At 40.3% G+C, this 20,305-nt stretch overlaps 1 pseudogene across 1 annotated transcript; it reads right to left on the bottom strand.

The window, feature by feature from the left end:
- Positions 1 to 1,385: 1,385 nt before the first annotated feature.
- On the bottom strand, positions 1,386 to 20,305 carry LOC105353548 (NLR family CARD domain-containing protein 3-like; annotated as a pseudogene). The gene is made up of 10 exons (XR_013648617.1): positions 20,165 to 20,305; positions 19,844 to 19,985; positions 19,656 to 19,760; positions 14,280 to 14,358; positions 13,915 to 14,118; positions 12,005 to 13,662; positions 8,618 to 8,791; positions 6,218 to 6,391; positions 1,983 to 2,029; positions 1,386 to 1,822 (listed from the first exon to the last, which is right to left on the bottom strand). The product of XR_013648617.1 is annotated as an NLR family CARD domain-containing protein 3-like (transcript).

The following is a 20,305-nucleotide window of genomic DNA, read 5'->3' as shown; positions in this document are numbered from 1 at the left end:
TGCTGCAGAGTTACAGTGAATATGAGCACATATTCCAGAAGAAAAGCAACACCACTGCATCTGCAAAACAGAGACAGTTAGCGTGGGAAAACATAGCTGCTCAAGTTAATGCGTAAGTTTGCATTTAAATCATTGTTATAAAAATATTGGCTGTAATAACTTTTTAAGTAGCGTAAGGTGTGAAATAAAAAAATGGGGATATCTAGGTGTACTTTTGAAGTGTTATTCCTGGTGTAAATGCATGAAATGCTGCATAGTGACAGAACCAATCTGAGGGAAAATGCATTTGACGTCGGTAATGTTTAGAGGACTTTTTTGTTAACCTTCCTCTCTTGGTCAGTTTAATATTAATACATGCAATTGTGTTTTAAAAGTGAACTTTTGTCTACTGTTGAACCTTTCGCTGCGCGAAGACTTCTCCTTTCTTTTCTCTCGTCTTTCCGACCGACCGTGGTCAGAAGCGCAGGGGAGATTTCCTTCAGGGCCGAAGGGAATTCTCCTTCGGGGTTCACTTCCCGTTCGAAACCCTCAACCTCCAGAGCGGATTAAGAATGACTCCAAAGCAGTTATTCTGGGAATGACACCTTCTCTTTATTTAACTAAGTGCTCCGTTCTCCGAACACACAATATATACCACGCACACACGCACACCCCCCCCCCCCCATCTGCACCTGCACTCGCCCCTCCCCTTCTCTCTCGTGGCTCGCACCCCGCTCAGCACACACACACTGCAACACTACCCTTGAATTGATCAAGTGGTATAGGTTTATATGGGATTAAGAAAGTAAGCAGTACTAGCAAGTTGTGTTTCCAAAAAGTAATTTTTACATTAATCTAATTAAATGTCCCTGATTTCATTTTCATGTAGATGCAATCCTGCAGGAATTAAAAGAACATGGTAGCAGCTAAAAATGAAGTATAAAAACATAATTCAATCAGGTCAAATTTGAGCATGTCATGGATGTAGGCTTTGTTGACAATATTTGACATATGAAACATCTACATAGCAATACATATCTAATGTTGTTTTCATTGTATATATGTAATTGACTGCAACGAAAAACGGTAACGCTCAAACAAAAACGTATGGGGAAATGACAAAAAAAATCGAGTCTAGGTCTCAAAATCCTCGCACGACGTAAATGTAATTCTCTATGAATTAATGCAGCCTCCTCGTCTATTGGGTCCTCCAAAAAAGGACAAGCCATTCTTGTCACTTAGACCGTCTCTGTGTGACGGAAATTTGGACAATGAAGGTTAAAGCAAAAAATACCGCTTCGTCTTTAAAAAGGGGAGGGGACCGGCAGAAACTTTGAGTTTGGAGAATAAAACCTGCTCCCGACCAGGTTAGGTTCACAGCATAAGTAACCATGGACACTGACTCCGAGTATAAGTTACCTCTCTTTCAGGAACGGGTTTGACTTACTCTGCTTTCTCTGGTTTAACAAACCTCCCATTCTGAAACGGAAAACCCAGGGTTTCCCTGATTTCAGGGTTAACGCACTCAGAGTTTACACTTAACCTCCTTTCTGAAACAGGCCCCAGGACTGACTGTTCCAACCAAACAAACAGTCATTGTTGTTTCCTTTTCTTCTGATTCCTCTGTAACTCACTGATATGTAACCAAGATCTGACCACTCAACCTCCCAGTAACAGCGACCAGTCAGACCATCTCTGCACAGCAGTTGATACCAATGATCAAATCTGTCTGGATGATCAGGATATGACTGAAGCTTCTTCTCAAAGGTCACCTTCTTGTTGTTTTCAGACAGTTTGAGGTGTCTGTTCACTGTGTTTGTGTCGATTGTGAGGTGACAGGCATCTGACAGAGACACAAACACAATCCAGATGCAGTTATTGATCCATCATCTGATTATTGATGGACACTTTGACGAGGACTCATGAATGACTGATGTGACAGTTTAAAGATGTGTGAATTTGAGCTACTTTGTTGTTATGAATCAATTGAAAAGCACACTTACACTTCTTCAGACCTGGAGTCAACCACTGATCTCCAACAGGCTCCACCCTGAAAAAGGAGGAGGTTCAGAGAAAATTCTGACTTTAACAATAGAGATGTTTGGAAAGTGCTCCCTTCTGCCTCATTTTTTTAACCCTTTAACACAGTAGCTTTAGCTCCAGTGTTGACGTTATTTAAATTATAATAACTAAAATGCAACACTTTACTACCATAAAGTGTTTATTAGTCTTGCTAATGGGAATCTAATTCATAAATAGGCCTTGTATTAATTGGGGACAGCGTGTGTGTGGAACAGAGATGGCGGGGCTTTGATTTGGCCTGTGACAGTTGCTCTGCTGCATGGCTTTGAGAAGGTGGGTTGCTTTTGCAGCTCCATGGTTATGTGAGCTGCTGCCTTCGTTTGCTGTAGAATAAATAAATGAAATCAATTATCTTTGTCTCTGTCCCCCTGCTCTTGTCATCATGGCACACCTGTGAACAAGTAGCTGACAGTGTATTGGCAGGGGCGGACCTACCACAAGGCAAAGGTAGTCGATCGCCTGGGGTCCCCAACACTTTAGGGGCCCCGAGCTGAGCACTTAATAAAATGTCTAAAATAGACTTTGCGTCCATCATTATTCAACACTGTCATTTAAAAAAAAAACAATCACTGAACTGGCATCAGTGTAAATTACTTTTAAAAAGTAATGTATTACTTTTTTTAGTTACTGGATGAAATTGTAATTAAATTACTTAACACATTTCTCAACATTGAAACTAATTCACAAATCTTTACTTTACTTTACTTTTTTCCACTCACATAAAATTATCAAGACGATAAAGCTAGCACAAACAAGGCACCCTTGTAAAATCCACAAAATAAAAACGGTGGACATATTATCATCTAAAATGTGTTCAAGTTGAACTTTCAATCAAATGAGGAAGTAATAAATAATAGATGATTATTACTGCTAATTAATCACTGATTAATATTTTGGGTAGGTGGATCTATTGGCTTTTAGATGATTTTTGTGCTGGAAAACCATGACTATCTAGCAACACTGGCAGAGATTAAATGATGATTTAAAGTGATTTTTAAAAAAGTCGTATACAGTGATCCCTTGCAGGGCCGGCCCTGGTCTTCCGGGGGCCCTAAGCGAAATTTAATTTGTGGGCCCTCTAACTGATCAGCAGCACCAACAAAACGCAACTGTTGTTGTAATATAAATGAGATATATCTAGTGCAGAATGTTGGAAAGAAGTGCCTTCACTGTTGTGCGTGTGTGCACAAATGTATAACTGTCTTTTAAGTAATAATGAAACAATAAGTTTGATTTGGGTTCCATATTGGGTAAATTTGAACTTACCAGCAGCAGCATCAACGTTTTCCCTTTCAACAGAAGATGTGGTGACAGGAGTTTCTTCTGCAGCTAAAAAACAAGAATTATTATACAATAATTAATGATGAAGTTAATAAAATAACTATAGCAGATTACTACTAATAGTTTAGTGGTTCAGTTAAAATCTGTGTGCAGGTTTTTCACAATGTCATGATCTTTTTATATATTTATGAGAAATAGATTGTTGGATTATATATTTGCACAAGATCATATTTATTTATTTAATTATGAACAGTTTGGGGCTCCATACTCTTCAGCCGCTGTTTATGGAAAAAAGGGGTTATGCAGACACTGTTTTTTAAATTACTATACATGCCACATGAAGGGATGTGGATGCTGCACCTCCTCCAATACTTTTTGATACTTTTTGAGAGCAGAAGAAAATGTTGGCTGACACGGAACTGTGCAAAACATCCTCATTATGTAAAACCAAAACTGCAAAATACAAATAAGAAAGAACTGTACCTATTTATAAATAATAAATGTGAATAATAATTTGAGTATAAATGGAAATATAAGCATTTATACACTTCTTATTCTATTATTTTGTATGTTCATAATTTTACAATGAGTACATTTTTTTTGTCATTAATAAATTAGAACCTTTATTTCCTATGTATTTGGCAGTTTTGATTCTCCATATTTCATGCCAATGCAAGATTTTAAGACACATTGTTGAAAAAGTCAGACTACCTGACTGTCTATAACAGATAAACAGGAGTTTTTTTACTGACATAAACCGGAAAATGCAGAACGCACTTAATATGTGTTAGCAAAATAATGAAACAATACGATAACGTGAGTTAAACATTTATCAGCCATCACCGTTGTCGTTATTTAATCTTCTCTTCGCCGTTTTGGAAGGTCATGTCTGACCTCATCCAGGAAACTTGGGTATCAGAATTATTTTAGAGTTTTCCATTGGAAATTACGAAACGGGGTCGTTTATGTGCAAACTTCACCTGTCTTTCTAACTTTACCGAACTTCGGATCAATTAGTATTTTAAATCGCGAATGCACAGAAATACTGGATAATGTAAAAAATATGGCCCCATCATCCTCCAAACTTACCTTGTGATTGATGCTGAAGTTGTTCATCTTTTTTCAGTTCCTGATGGTTAAAGTCTATGTGGCATGAAGTGCTCTTGTTGTCGCTTTGATCAGTGTGACAAAATGTGCTCGTTTTTTTTTCTTTTCTCAACTTTATTGAAACAAAATGCTCTCGTAAATGCACACTGTGCCAGGCTCAGATGCAGTGATGTTGACCAATCGTTGCTGAGAGTGGCGTAACGTCATTATTTGGGTTGCCAGATTGGTTCAGGTGTGTTGACGGGGGGGATCACAAAAGTGCAGGCAACATTCTTTTGCACAACATTCACAGCTATGAAATAGGTTGCCAGATTTGGGTCTTTTTTTAATTTTATTTTTTCTCCACTTCGGGGCCCTGGTGGTGACGGGGGCCCTACGCGGCTGCGTAATTCGCGTATAGGGAGGGCCGGCCATGATCCCTTGCTATAACGCGGTTTACTTTTCACGGTTTCGCTACTTCACGGATTTGCATCGTGCATTGTGTTCTGCATTCTGATTGGCTAAAAAAGTCACTCCGCTTTTTCTCTACCTGCGCGTCAATAATGTTGCAGTTTAATATGTACACGTACGTAAATCAGCTTTCCAAATTACGTACATGCAAATCATCTTGCAATTTCAAGTTTCTCTAAAACCCATAGAAAAAGAGCAACACCAACTGTCAATCACTATGTTCTTCTCCCGAACAAACACAGCTGCACCGCGGGCTTGAGAAGGAGAAAACACTGCAGCTTCTCAGACTGAAGAGCATTGAAATACACCTGAGCCACTATTTGTCCGTTTGTACTTTGTATTTTTTTCATGATCATTTTAAATTTTCTCCCGTTTAATCCAATTCTTCGGGTCGCGGTGGGCGGGGCTAATCTCCGCGATTTGAAGCCTTCTGTTCACATTGATGATTAAAATTATTATTTGACAGTACAGTACAGAAGTTATTTGTTGAAAAAAAAAACGTCTTTAAAGTACTTTGATTTGTGAAACAAATGTTTGAGCCTGTAAAATGGTTTGTTCTTTCTTTTCAATGTATAACAGAGTATTTAATTGTATAATAATTGTTAAAAAATAGAGGTTTCTACTTCACGGATTTTGCCTATCACGGGTTCTTTTTGGAACGTAACTCCCGCGATAAACAAGGGTTTACTGTATTGAATCTTAATTTTCCAAGAGGATGTGAAAAGAGGAAAAGATAAAGAGACATTTGTTGCCATACATCCAAAAGTGCTGGAAGATAGATAAAATAGGAAAAACAAAAAAAGAATTAAAAAAATGTAAAAAAAAACTCTGTTTCTTTTGCCATCTTTAGCCAAACCTGACAAAATAAAAAAACATGTAAATGTGATTTCAGTTTTTAAATTCACATTTAGATTCTTGACATCGATGTTGTCTAAAAGTAATAGACCAGTAAGGAAGTTATCCAAATTGTTTCCGTATAGGTAATGATTTAAAAAAAGAAATCGATACAACTGCTGTAGAAGGCCTCATATTTTTGTCTGCCCGGGGCCCCCAAACTGCTTGGTATGCAGAGTCAACAAACACTTTATTAATTTTTATACTGCGATTTGACTTATATAATTATTTTTATATTTTCCAAAGCCTTAAGTGAAATTTTGGTAGCATGGTGATGAACTCCACGTTAACCTTAATAAAACATGATAAATCTTCGCTTTGTATGATGATTTTACAAATTAGTTGATGGTTAGTATTTGGCTAATTCTGGATGTCTGACATTAATGGTTACTAGCGTGGGCTGAACACGGAAATTATATAATACCTGAGAGTGTCCAGTCTCCACTGTGGATCCTCCAGCTGTGCCGACAGCAGCTTCAGTCCAGCCTCTCCTGGATGATTGTGGCTCAGGTCAAGCTCTCTTTAATGGGAGGGGTTGGAGTTTAAAGCTGAGGCCAGAGAAGCACAGCCTTTCTCTGTGATCAGACAACCTGACAGGCTGCACACACAACATAATGGGAGAAAGAGAGCGAGAACTGCAGTGAGACTAAAGCTACTATACTTGCATTCGACAACCGTTAAAAATGATTCAACATCAACAAAAGTCTTGATTTTGTCCAGCAGGTACTTCTGGCAGAGCAATCTGGATCCATAAGCGACCTATTAACAACAGATGAGTGACCTAGAGCACAATAATTTCAAAAAATGCTACCAACAATTATTGAATCATCACACTTTAAACAATAAACATTAGGGAGAAAAAAATCGATTTGGCGATATATTGCAATGGTTTATTTGGCAACACATGCATTGATATAACCCTTGCGATATCCTAAGCACTTTAACATTGGATGTGAGGTCATCTAGACCAGTGTTTTTCAACCACTGTGCCGCGGCACACTAGTGTGCCGTGGGAGATGGTCAAGTGTGCCGTGGAAAATTGCCCTCATTAACTGATCTAAAAGCATTTTCCATCTCCAGGATATCAGACAGCTCTTTGTTCATCCAAACAGGTCCTGATAAAACACTGAGTAGTTAGGAATATGAAAGATCGTAAAATACTGTTTTCTTTGTGTTTATTTGATTCTATTAAAGACATTTTGATAATAATGACGGTACCCTGATTTAGCTGCCGCTATAACTGTTTTCTGAAAAGTCCCGCAGCTTTTACTGTCTCCACGACTCCACCAATCATTCTTGAAGGCTTAATCACATGTCATCAGTCTGACCAATCAGAAGTGGTTAAAGTCTTAACTTCCTTGTTCCAATTTAGCTCATAAGTCACTCAGTTCCAACAAAAATACCAGCTAAAGCTCGTCTTTAGCGGTGTAGCTTTCCACAGAATCCGGTATCAGACCGTGGAACAAGAGAACAAAACCATGAAGCTCAGAGACGTGAGTCTTTCTGCCTTTTTCACGTAGTTTTCACACTACATCTCCCATGATGCATTGGCTTAAAGGGACAGCGCCTTGCTAAACGTCTTGTAACCACAACGAAATTACAGTTTGTATGTAACTTAACTTTTATTACATCTTTTAGAAACAACATCTGCAACTTCTGCCCTGTCAGCATCTGCTTTTTCTGCCACAATTATCACAAAAATGCACGTCAGATTGCCGGGGGGGAGGGGGGGGGGCGGTCGTGTAAATCAAAACAGAGTTTCAGCCTTGTTTTTTTTTGGGATGTTGTGGTGTGCCGCGGGATTTTTTTCAAGGTTAAAGTGTGCAGTGGCTCAAAAAAGGTTGAAAAACACTGATCTAGACCCCACAAGACAGTGCGCTGGACACTTTTTTCTTCAATGATTTGTGATCTTCACTGGTGTCCATGGATTACATGAAATCCTCTTCACCTATATCCACCTTTGTCTTGGTAGGGAGAACACGTCAATGTAAGGGTGGGGTCATAGGATAGCACAAGGGTTAAAATGCTCTCAGGATGACATTTAATTAATTATTTATGAGTGTCCTTTAGCTCTTGTTTTCCACTTAAACCCCGACCACTAGTTGGCAGCACCGCATACTGAGCCTCTTTGAGCAGCTCTATACCGCACCAAACAACTACACGATCTCAGCGAGAAGCAGCTTGTTTTGAGACAAGCACTACTTAGTTTTTACTTGGGATGTTATGCCTCTGCATAACACAACTCATCAAAAGTTGAGCATGTCATGTGTAATAGTTGGATCCACAGCTACTCTGTACAATCACTCACAACAATTTCCCAAAATCGCTTCTTCTGTACCCGCTCCCATGTAGCTTGCCACACCATGGCCTAGATAAGACGCCGACATTTCCTCTGATAGATGATGATGAGCACTAGTGCTGTTTGCAGAAATTTGAAAACATCTGATGTAATGTTTTTTGCAATGTTTTTGAATGAATTATCGTGTACGTTTGTTTGTGTTTATTTGCATTATTATGATTTAATGGAGACAGAGTTATAGCGAAACTGTGTATTTTCTAATTTTTTTTGAATTTTGATATGGTTTTGCACATAAGTGTAATGGAAACACAGTTCGTGATATTGTGCCCTCAAATTACACAAAACTTTAACATTTGGCCCAGCTGACTACTCTTGAACAAATGAAATGCTTTTGTTTTGTTTTGGCATGACAAACATACAACTAAACTCAGAATTATCACTGTAATTATCAGCTTCTTCTTAATCAGAGAAAACCAAACAGAATCTGAAAAAAATAATTTAATCAATAATTTAATCAGACCTGACCTGAGAGTCTCCAGTTCACAGTGTGAACTCTTCAGTTCGGTAGACATAAGCTCCACTCCTGAATCCTGCAGGTTGTTGTTACTCAGATCCAGAACTCTGAGTCTGGAGGACTGAGAGTTGAGAGCCGAGGACAGAGCTGCACAGCTTCTTTCTGACAGGTTACAGTAGCCCAGTCTGAAACAGGTGATGGTAGGTAATGAAATAAAATAATTACAATCAGTTACATATTTTACTTTTGAATAATCCCTCTTCAGTAATGTATTTAGGAATGTAGCCACAAGGGAGCCAAAGCCAGGATTCCATTGTGCCAGTCCCTAACCCAGATAAATACAGAGGGTTGTGCCAGTAAGAGCATCCAACGTAAAAAGCCAAACCAAATATGCAAATCAGACCCAAGATATCCATACCGGCACAATTAACAATGACCCTCACTAGCTGCATTTACATGGGCAAAAGTAATCGGAAAGAACGCCTGATCGGAAAGAAAATGCGTCATATAAACATGCCGTTTGGAATAGTCTGCCCCAATTAGACTCGTTCGGATCAATATTTCTTTCCGGTCGAGATAGCTGGGTTATACCGATAGTTTATCCGATCGTTGAGCTTGTAAATGGTTCATTCGGATCGTGTGTCACTACTGCTCTGGTTTACGTCAGGCATAGATGGTGTTTTGCTGAGAGAAAGCTTTGGAGCACATAGGGGACCGACCAGCTGTTCTGCGGAGGCCCCGTGAAAAGCGCCGCTCCACTCTCGCCCCGCTGGCTCTTCGCCTCTCTTACACCCCTCACGAGGGAGATGCGGGGCAGGACCGCTTCGTGCCCCCCGACGCTCACTCGGTCCACTGGCACCCGAGTGAGCAGAGCAGCTGGATTGATAAATTTGTGTCTGAGGGGAGGAGGATGCTTTTTTACGTGTGCGTTTTGTTGTTTTGTTATGTGTGGGAGAATTCAGACTGCGAGCCATCCCGCCGCTCTGGGTTAGCGGCTGCAGGACCCGGGAGGAACCGCCAGCACACACAGTGGCTTTGGGGAGGTGTGTGTGAACCTTTCAGAGCAGAAATAAATGTCGCTCAGTCCTTAGAAACTGTTCAAACAATCACGTGGATTTATGTTTCCAGTTGTGTCCCGACAAAATAAAGACTGATGTCATTCACACATATTTACGTGCAGCCAGGATGCAGATTGCTGCGTTTCTCGCATGGTCCTGGATTTTGTGTCCACAAGGCTAATGTTGTTAGCGTGTGTTAGCCTATCCTAAGCCTTCTTCCAGCTCCGTTCTTCCACAAAAAAAAGCACTGACCACACGGATGAAATAAAATGAGTGAACAGGCGCTTCATAAAATTCATAACATTAATAAAAGCATGTTTGGAAGACCGTCTCGTATATGACCAAGCTGCTGCATAAAATAAATGTCTGTGGCAGCTGTTTGTTTACAACGGGACCTACTTCCTCATCCGGGATTTTTGGAAAGGTAGCAAGGATAGAAGTTTAGGAGACTGCATCTTGTGTAGAGGGTGTTATATGAAGGGGATCAGTGACTGTAAAGGAGTGAGCATGTTTCCAGACAGCATAGGATGGTGGTGTGTAGGATGACTCTGGTGATGAAGAAGATGAAGAAGGAAAGTGCAAAGGCAGAGAAGAGGACAAACTGGTGGAAGCTGAAAAAGGAAGCATGTTTCATGGCTTTTAAGTAGCAGTTGAAACAGGGATGCAGCGCAAGGTGAAAGTAGAGGTGTCAAAGACCTAACATGGGGGTTATGATGACTTGCATGCTAGGTTGGGTAGTAAAGAGGGAGAAACTGACCTAGGCAAAGCAGGAAGGCAGAGAGACCGAGATGGGAAGGAAATGCAACAGGTTGGGGTGATTAAGAGTAGGGATGGTTATGTGTTGACAGGTGCCAATAGTGTAATGGAAAGATGGAAAGAATACTTTAAAGCCAAACATGAGTTGATAAATGAAGAAAACGAGAGAGAACAAATAATAGAAAAGGTGAGTAACAAAGATTAGTAAGGGTGTAGTGTGGGGGCATTGAAGTAGAAAGGCACTTGGTCCTGATGCTTCCGTGCCTGTGGAGGTATTGAAGTGTCTAGGAGAGATGGGAGTGGAGTTTTAGACTGGATTGTTCAACAGGATATTTGGTGATGGTGCCCATTCTTAAGAATAATGGAGATGTGCAGAGTTGTGGAAACTACAGAGGAATAAAGCCTGATGAGCCTTACAATGAAGTTGGCAGAAAGAGTAACTGAAGCTAAATTAAAAGCAAGAGTGAACATTTGTGAGCAGCAGTATGGCCTCATGCAAAGATTTAGCTCTACATATGCAATATTTGCTTTGAGAAGTTTATTAGTAAAGGACGGAGAAGGTCAAAGAGAGCTACACTGTGTCTTTGTAGATCTGGATAAAGCTTATGACAGGATGCCCAACAAGGAACTGTGGTATTGTATGAGGAAGTCTGGAGTGGTAAATAAGTATGTTGGGGCAGTGCTGGACATGTACAAGGGCTGTAAGACAGTGGTGAGGTGTGCTGTAGGAGTAAGAGAGGAGTTCAAGGTGATGGTGGGATTACTTCAGGGATCAGCTCTTAGTCCCTTTCTGTTTGGAATGGTGCTAGACAGGCTGACAGATTATGTTAGACAGGAATCACCACTGAGTATAACATTTGGAGTTAAAATTGTGATTTTGTAGCGAAAGCAGGGAACAGTTGGGGGAAAAACTAGAGAGGTGGAGGTTTGGCCTGGAAAGGAGAGAAATTAGGGTTAGCCACAGAAAGAAAGAGTACGTATGTGTGAATGAGAGGGACCCAAGTAGAAGAGCAAGGTCACAGGGAGAAAAGACAAAGAAGGTGGATGATTTTAAGTATCTAGGGTCAACAGCCCAGGGTAATGGAGAGTGTGGCAGGTTGGAATGGTTGGGGAAAGGCTGGAGGTAGCAGAGATGAAAACACTAAGGTTCTCTTTTGGAGTGACCAGTATGTATGGGATCTGTTATAAGGGACAGCAAAAGCTTTGGAGATAAAGTCAGAGAAAATAAGAGATAAAGTCAGAGAATAAAGACTGAGATAGTATGGACATGTCCAGAGGGGAGAGAGTGAATATATTGGTGGAAGTATGCAGAGTCTAGACCTACCAGGCAAGAGGTCTATAGGACGACTAAAGAGGGGGCTTATCGATGTAGTCAATGAAGAAATCAAAGTAGCTTTTAACTAGCTTGTTTTATAGGAGACAATGCAGAAGACAAGGTTAGATGATTCACTGTGGCGACCCTCGAAGGGAAAAGCCAAAATGAAAAGAAGAAGAAATGCATTAAGGAAAAGAGATTAAATGACCTTAGTTTTATCTAATAAAACAAATGCTTCAACTCTCTCGTGCTTCCATGAGAGTTCTTACAGAGCTTTGTTGGAGGCTTTGATCACTGGCAGCAGCCTCAGAAGCGCCTCCTCTGAAGCAGAGTATTTCTTCAGGTCAAACACTTCCAGATCTTCTCTTGATGACAGTAAGATGAAGACCAAAGCTGACCACTGAGCAGGAGACAGTTTATCTGTGGAGAGACGTCCTGACCTCAGGGACTGTTGGATCTCCTCCACTAGAGAATCATCATTCAGTTCATTCAGACAGTGGAGCAGATTGATGCTTTTCTCTGCAGACAGATTCTCACTAAACTTCTTTTTGATATACTGGACTGTTTCCTGATTAGTGTGTGAGCTGCTTCCTGTCTGAGACAGCAGACCTCGTAGAAGACTCTGGTTTTTCTGCAGTGAAAGTCCCAGAAGGAAGCGGAGGAACAAGTCCAGGTGTCCATTCGGACTTTGTAAGGCCTTGTTCACAGCACTCTGGTAGAACTGGACTGAACTGTTTAGTTGAGTTTGAGTGATCTTTGATTGTTTTTCCTTCATGAGGTTGAGTCCAGAGGTGATGAAGGTCAGGTGTACATGAAAAGCAGCCAGAAACTCCTGAACACTCAGAACATTCAGGTCTGATTCATAGAAGATCAGGTTGCCTTTCTGCAGCTGCTCAAAAGCCAGTTTTCCCAGAGACTCAATCATCTTCCTGCTCTCTGGACTCCAGTGCGGATCTGTCTCAGCTCCTCCATCATACTTGACCTTCTTGACTTTGGCCTGAACCACCAGGAAGTGGATGTACATCTCACTCAGGCTCTTGGGCAACTCTCCTCCTTCTGTGCTCTTCAGCAGAACCTCCAGAACTGTAGCAGTGATCCAGCAGAAGACTGGGATGTGGCACATGATGTGGAGGCTTCGGGATCTCTTTATTTGCGAGATAATTCTGTTGGCTTGCTCTTCATCTCTGAATCTCTTCCTGAAGTACTCCTCCTTCTGTGGCTCATTGAACCCTCTGATCTCTGTCGCCATGTCAACACACTCAGCAGGGATCTGATTGGCTGCTGCAGGTCGTGTGGTGATCCAGAGGCGAGCAGAGGGTAGCAGCTTCCCCGTGATGAGGTTTGTCAGTAGATCCCTCACTGAGGTAGACTTTTTAGGGTCATTTAGGATCTGAGTTTTATGGAAGTCCAGAGGAAGTCGACACTCATCCAGACCATCAAAGATGAAGATGACCTGGAAGTCTTCAAAGCTGCAGATTCCTGCTTCTTTGGTTTCAGGGAAGAAGTGATGAACAAGTTCCACCAAGCTGAACTTCTCCTCTTTCAGCACATTCAGCTCTCTGAAAGTGAATGGAAATATGAAGTTGTTGTTCTGGTTAGCTTTGCCTTCAGCCCAGTCCAGAGTGAACTTCTGTGTTAAGACAGTTTTCCCGATGCCAGCCACTCCCTTTGTCAACACGGTTCTGATTGGTTCTTGTCTTCCAGCTGGGAGTTTAAAGAGCTTTTCTTGTCTGATTATTGTTTCTGTTTCTTTCCTGGATGCTGCTTCAATCTGTCTGACCTCATGTTCTTCATTTAGCTCTCCAGTTCCTCCCTCTGTGATGTAGAGATCTGTGTAGATCTCATTCAGAATGGTTCGGTTTCCCGCTTGAGCGATTCCTTCAAACACACGCTGGAACTTCTTCCTGTGCCCAGATTTGACTTTATGCTGATAAACTGCAAAAAATCCTGATTGAAGACAAAAACAAAGTAAGTAAACTCTCTGCAGACCTAAATTATGAGGATTTTAATTAGAGGTGTCAGGTTATTGAGTTAATCGCAGTTAATTAATTACAGGCAAATTAGCCATGGCATAGTTAACTAATTGCTCATAAAAGTAATCACATGACAGCAGTAATTGAATACATGGTGATCTGTGATTAGACATTACTAAATCTTAATTTATCCAGCAAGGTGAAACTTTCAGAAAAATCGTCAGTCGATCAGCCAGCTCCTCCTGCTTCATTCTCCTCAGGAAGTTCTCCGTAATCTTTACCAGTGACTCTCTGCTGCGCCTCTGCCCTTCATCTTCATCCTCCAGCTCCTCATCCTCATTTTGATTCAGAAGCTTCTGGATCTTCTTCAACTCCTTCCTCACAAAAGTGACAATGTTTTCCTCCAGCAGCTGCAACAGAATTATAAATGAATGAGCCAATCAGAGTGAATTCATGGAGCCAAACATCAGCTCCATGTTGGACAAACTGACAATCCACTGGTCTACAAAGTGCAGCATGGAGATGACTTTGAACAGAATGATGGAAAAATAGTTATTGTTTATGTACAGACCAGAAATATGAAGTCCAGCTGTGTTTGATCCTGCTGGACAGACTGACCACTGGGAGTCTCTGAGCTCTGCTGGTCCACTCTGTGGAGAATCATCAACAATCAGCTCCATTCCGTCTGTGCTGGAAGGTCTCGAAACTAACTGAGGTCTGGTCAGTTCACCAAGTCACAGCTGGAAAACTTTCTATACAAATTATTCAGTCATAATTCATATGTGTGTATTTTCTGTCTTCGTTCTGAGGTTTTTTTTCCCCTCTGTCCTTGAGCCACAGCCCAATCAGGAATCAGGAATCAGGAATCAGGAAATCTTTATTGTCATTTTATCACATGATAAAACGAAATTAGGCTCTCTGGTCCCGGGCCAGCCGTTTACATTCAGACATTAATAAATAATATAATATCAATGTGATATCAATATGTTACAATGTGGTTCCTGGTGAGTATTGCACAGAAAGTATGTTTCAATTTGCACAGTATATTATATTAAGTATTGCACAGCCCTGTGATATTGCACATGAAAATTAGCTTGTTGTCCATGGAGAGGGGGGGGGGGTTGCAGTGATCAACCAGAGTTCAGCAGTCTGACTGCTTCAGGGAAGAAACTGTTCCTCAGTCTGGTGGTCCTGCTCTTTATGCTCCTCAGTCTCCTGCCTGAGGGGAGCAGGGAGAACAGGGTGAGGGGTGAGTGGGGTCTTTCAGGATGCGGGAGGCCCGTTTCCTGCATCTGGTCAGTGGTGGATGGCAGGCTGCAGCCCACAGTCCTCTGTGCAGCTTTGGTCACTCGTTGCAGAGCTTTCCTCTCTGCCGCAGAGCAGCTGCCGTGCCACACCGGGATGCAGGAGGCCAGGACGCTCTCCACCACACACCTGTAGAAGGAGGTCAGGACTGAGATCCCCATCCCAGCACGCCTGAGCCTCCTCAGGAAATAGAGGCGCTGGTGTGCCTTTTTGTCCAGGCAAATAGGCCTCCTTGCTGTTTTTCCCTGCAGTGTGAGGTTTTTATTCTCTTTTAACTTAAAATAAAACTATTTTTAAAACTACAACCATGTCTTGGCCTGCTGGGTAAAATCTGAGCGTCCTAATAACAACGTCTTACTGCTGGACACTTGGCAGCACTTCCTCCCATACAGCTAAGACCCTCAGTCTGGCTTTAAGAGGATTGTCAGTAAATCTGGACAATACTTGGACTTATTAAAATTTAAGGTGAAGTCAGAGAGTATGTGCTCCCAATTTTGAGTCTGGGTTGAACGTTTTTTTTTCCAAGCTCACTTTTTAACACGCAAATCAGTAAAGGAGAAACAAAATTTAGAAACCATTTTTGGATTTTCGTACTTATTTCCGTATTTTCCGGACTATAAGTCGCACTTTTTTTCATAGTTTGGCAAGGGGTGCGACTTATACTCCGCAGCGACTTATATTAGAAATAAATTGAAATAAATACATTGTTAACCCTCCTGTTATGTTCATTTGTGAGGAACAGAGATGATGTTCCTGGGTCAATTTGATGTATGAGGTATGTTAAGTGTTAAGAGGATGTTAAGTGACTCAGAGAATCAGCAAACTTTTTTTTACAGTAAGATCTTGAAGGCTAACAACATAATATTCTATTTTCCAATGATTTCATAAATTCAGAAATGCAATAAAAGTGAAAACTGTTTCTACAAATACAGGATGAAAACAGAGTATAAGTTAGCCAATGATGCTTCATGAAAAGAATAAATAAATAAGTTTGAGAAAAAATTACTGTGAAATTATTAGATAAACAGTCTGCTATGATTGTGTCATATAAGGTTGTGAAAGTTAAAATGCGACTTATAGTCCAGTGCGACTTATCTGTGTTTTTTTCTACTTTATAATGCAATTTTGGGCTGGTGCGACTTATACTCCGGTGCGACTTATAGTCCGGAAAATACGGTACTTTTTGCATGTTTAAACCCCGGTCACAAGTTATTGTAGAGGAAACGGGAAATCAGAATAATCGTTACAGATACCTGAGATCAGAGAAAGGCTCAAAAACGGATGGAAATTCATGTTGGTGACACCAATCAAGTGCAGCCAAAATGCACAACAAGCGTGTTTGAGATCACCCAGGTGGTCGCAACGCTGTGCAGATCACCTGATTTTTTTGTTCCACATCTTTTGCATCACAAAAATATCACGAGAGAGGGGTGGATGCAAGGCACCAACCCAAGCGAACGGAGCTGGAAATTTAGTACTGCCCTGACTGCAAGCCGCAATTGACTACAAAATACTGCATGATGGGAAACGTGTCCTGACGGTTTTTGTAGTTGAGTGATCAATTGAAATAATTTAAAATACATATTCATTAAAAAAGGCTACATACATTACAAAACATGAAAATATTCTTAAAAGATATAATAACAAACTAAGAGAGGAGAGGCACATTAAACCTCAATTAAATGTTAATGACAACTCCAACTTCCTGTTCTCCTTCAGTCTCACTGTAGCTTTGCCTTCATCTCACCCACCCTTCCGGCCTGGTCTCCTCAATGATCCAGACGAGGCGCTGGTTCATCTCAAACACGTCGATCTGCATTGCCCCCATGTATTTTTAGTGTTTCTAAGACTAAATCTTGTTGTCGCTCGAACTTCACAACCATTGACATAAGAAAAATGTTGGTTTTAGCTTATTAATCTTTTGTTACATTGTTAGACAGGGCCTGAGTGACTTAATTTATGTCAATTCTGTGATGGTGCTTTTATTGCATGTAAAATTAAATTGTAAAAATATGTTTTTTTAATATTATCATTGTTTAAATATTTTTTAAAGTAAAAAAATAGGGTAAAATAAGGTAAAAAGTGAACCTCAGGTAAAAGGTAAAAAGTGAACCTTTTTACGACACACTGTCCTTAGCTGACAAGGAATGCTGTTTGAACTAAAAACCCTCCCAAATGGTTCAATATTACGAAATCCCCTAATGAACTTTTCAGTTTGTTTCTCTGTTTGGAAATTGTAACCTCCTACTTGGATTCTTAATAAAAGGAGCATTCCTTTGAGAAAGAGAAGGGTGCTGGAAGAACTCTGTCACACTTTTGTCCCTTGTGCACAATAAACTCACTTGCTGTTGTGGTTTATGGTTTCTTATTGTGTTTTTCTTTATTGTCTAGATGCATTTATCTGACGTAAATGTTTTTACTTTTCCCCTAGTATGCTAATGATAGTAATATACATTTTCCACAATTGGACAGCGTCATTCTTTATTATTTTATCCTCAGTAGAGTGGTGATCAGCTCTAGTTTTATTTAAAACTTGATCATATTTCGTATTGACATTTTCAGAACAGAAAGAAAGTCTTGGTATAAGGGCATCACAGTAATCGCCATTGGAGTAGAATTTCCCCAGAATTTCTGCAGAATGTGACGCCTGCTGGTGGCGTCACTTCTGACTGGAATTTTACGCCCATAGTGCAATCGCATGCAAATCGTATAATTTAACTTGAATTTATTTCAATGATCAGAATACGCTTTGATGGAAGAAACTGTGCAGAAAAATATATTTTAAAACTGATGTCAACATATAATGAAAACAAAACTGAAGAATATTTTAGAAAAGCGGACCTTCACACACAGACACAGAGAGACATAAAGAAAGGCAGAGAAAGTGGACAACTAGATTGGAAATAGAGCCAGTTACTGAAAAGATATGTCTTATAAAGGGGCGACGCCAAGGGGTAGACAGGGATTGCTATAACAACTGCAAGATTTGACAAAGCAACCCCTTAGCAACCCTAAACATGTAAAGCCTAAATCTAATGCTTTATATTTTTTTTTAAAATGTTCACTGTACAACATTTTTTTTACATGATCACCTTCCGTCTAATATTTAATGTATTTCATGTTTATCTAGTTTATTTTGTGTTAAAATGTGAAATAAAACCTCACTGAAATGAGTTGGTGAGGTACATAGTAGTGCTGTCTCAACAGAGAGGGTTTTTGTGAGCTCACGTTTGTTTCTCATTTGCTACTAATGAAGTTTATTTTATAAGAGCCAGTATTTTATGTTTTGCATTGACTGACTGCAAAAGTGGCAGATTTAATCTAATTAAAAATGAGTCAGCTTTTATTCAAAACATGAAGTACTAAAAATTAATGGATGATCATATATAACTTAAATGAGGATAATGAGGACTTTTTAGTTTAAAGTCACAGAGATTTTTGTTCAGTAGGAGAGAGAGAATAGACTTCATTTATCATGTAGGTGTGTGGGTGTGTGCGTGCATGTGAGAGCATCCTCTACGAAACTGCACTGTTTATAATAGTGTACATAAAATTTCTCCACTTCTAAAATGACCTGTATCTGCCTCTGAAAGAGTCATTGCCCCACAACCTTTATGTTCGTCACTGCTCTAAACATCCTCCATGTCTTGCATGCATTGGACTGTGATACACACAGACAGCCCTCCATGTAGCATTCAGGCTAAAAACATTTGGTGGTAGCTCATCCCACTTGGGCGTTGATCTCGATAACCTTATTTTGGACAAGCTTTGAACTTTGGTAAGGGAAAAGTATCATAAATTGCCAGAAAAAGAATTGTGTTTTGGCCATCAAAAATGCAGTTTTTTATGCTCAAGCAGCAAATTTGCTGAGCAGCAAAGGAAAGGCAGTTGACGCCGATACACACATAGACTCTTTACAGCCCCTTTTAAATAAATCATTGTTAGTTTATCTACCACACTGTGCTGTTCATAGAGCTACAAGCATCCTTGTCTGCAGAACATCTTGGAAATTAAATTCCATTCTCTAATTTAATTTAATTCTTTCATTTGGAAATCCTGCGTCCTGCCTTTTGTGTCCACACCGAATCCTGACCTACGGTGGCCGAGAGGTGCAAGACACGTGGGCGGGGTCACAGAAACAGCGCTACATGAATGGACCTTTTCCTTATGAAAAAAAAATCTCAATGTGAGGAAAGATTGTCACTCATTTTTCTTCTCTAAAATGCAAAAGCGGATAATTTCCTGCTTCCACCGGTCCCTCTTTAAGGACAAACAGCTGGGTTCAGATCCAGATCCAGTTCTGAGTCTCTGATGGATCCTGAGAGAAAAACATTTGTTTTATTGGAAGTTTCTTTTAAGATGATGTCTGATGACTTCTTTTGAATCTGGATCATCTCAGATTATAAATCCATCACAAATGCTGTGGTTTTCACAACAGCAATAATTCCACTCAAAGAGATGAGACTCCATGAGAAAGATTTATTCTGAGCTCACAATTGAATTAGAGTTCCAGTGATCTGGATTAAATCTGTTTCTAATGTTTGCTTCCCTTATCTGCATCTAGATAAGAAACTCATCTTTAGAAACTGATTGAAGCAGAAAACAAAAACAAAGGGTTTACCTTGACCTGAAAAACACTTACTGTTTTCCTACTGAACTGCGGTCTTTGAAGTTTTGAGTAAAACTCCTTGACCTGTTACTTCTGAAAGACACACAAATGGGGTCAGAGCCAGGTCCAGATTGGTTCCTGTGAAGAATGAAGGTTGGTGATGTTAGTGCTGAGCTCTGACATGGAGAAAAGTCATGGACAGTTAGAGATGTTCATCTCACCTCTGCGCTTTGCTCCTGCTCTCATTTTCATCTAACAGAGTGCTTTTAGAGGGAGGGGCTCCCTCCTCTCTGTCCTCACACTGATCCATGCTGTTGGATTCACTGGATCCACATCAGCTCACACACACATTCTACCCTTTATCTGTAGAGGAAACACACATCATTACATCTGTTCCTCCTTCACTTACAAATCAGCTGCTCTTCCTTCATTGATTGACTTTTCTATCGTGTTTCTTCTTAGGTTTCTGAGGCTTCTCTAAACATTCAGAAACAATCAAGTTAGTAAAGACAAAGTTCAAGAAACAGCAAGTCTCCACTCACCATGTGAACGCAGCTGCAGCATAGATTAGTGACTCTGCTTCTTTCTCTTCTGCTTTGCTTTAAGACCAAAAAACTTCCTCATATGTCGTCAGTTTCTTCTGCTTTCTTCAGAATTTTTCCTTTAGTCAGGCTTATGGATTG

This window comes from Oryzias latipes, chromosome 2 (assembly GCF_053564925.1).
Source record: "Oryzias latipes strain Hd-rR chromosome 2, Olatipes_Hd-rR_3.1".
NCBI lineage: Eukaryota > Metazoa > Chordata > Actinopteri > Beloniformes > Adrianichthyidae > Oryzias > Oryzias latipes.
This window is presented reverse-complemented; position numbering and strand designations above follow the sequence as displayed.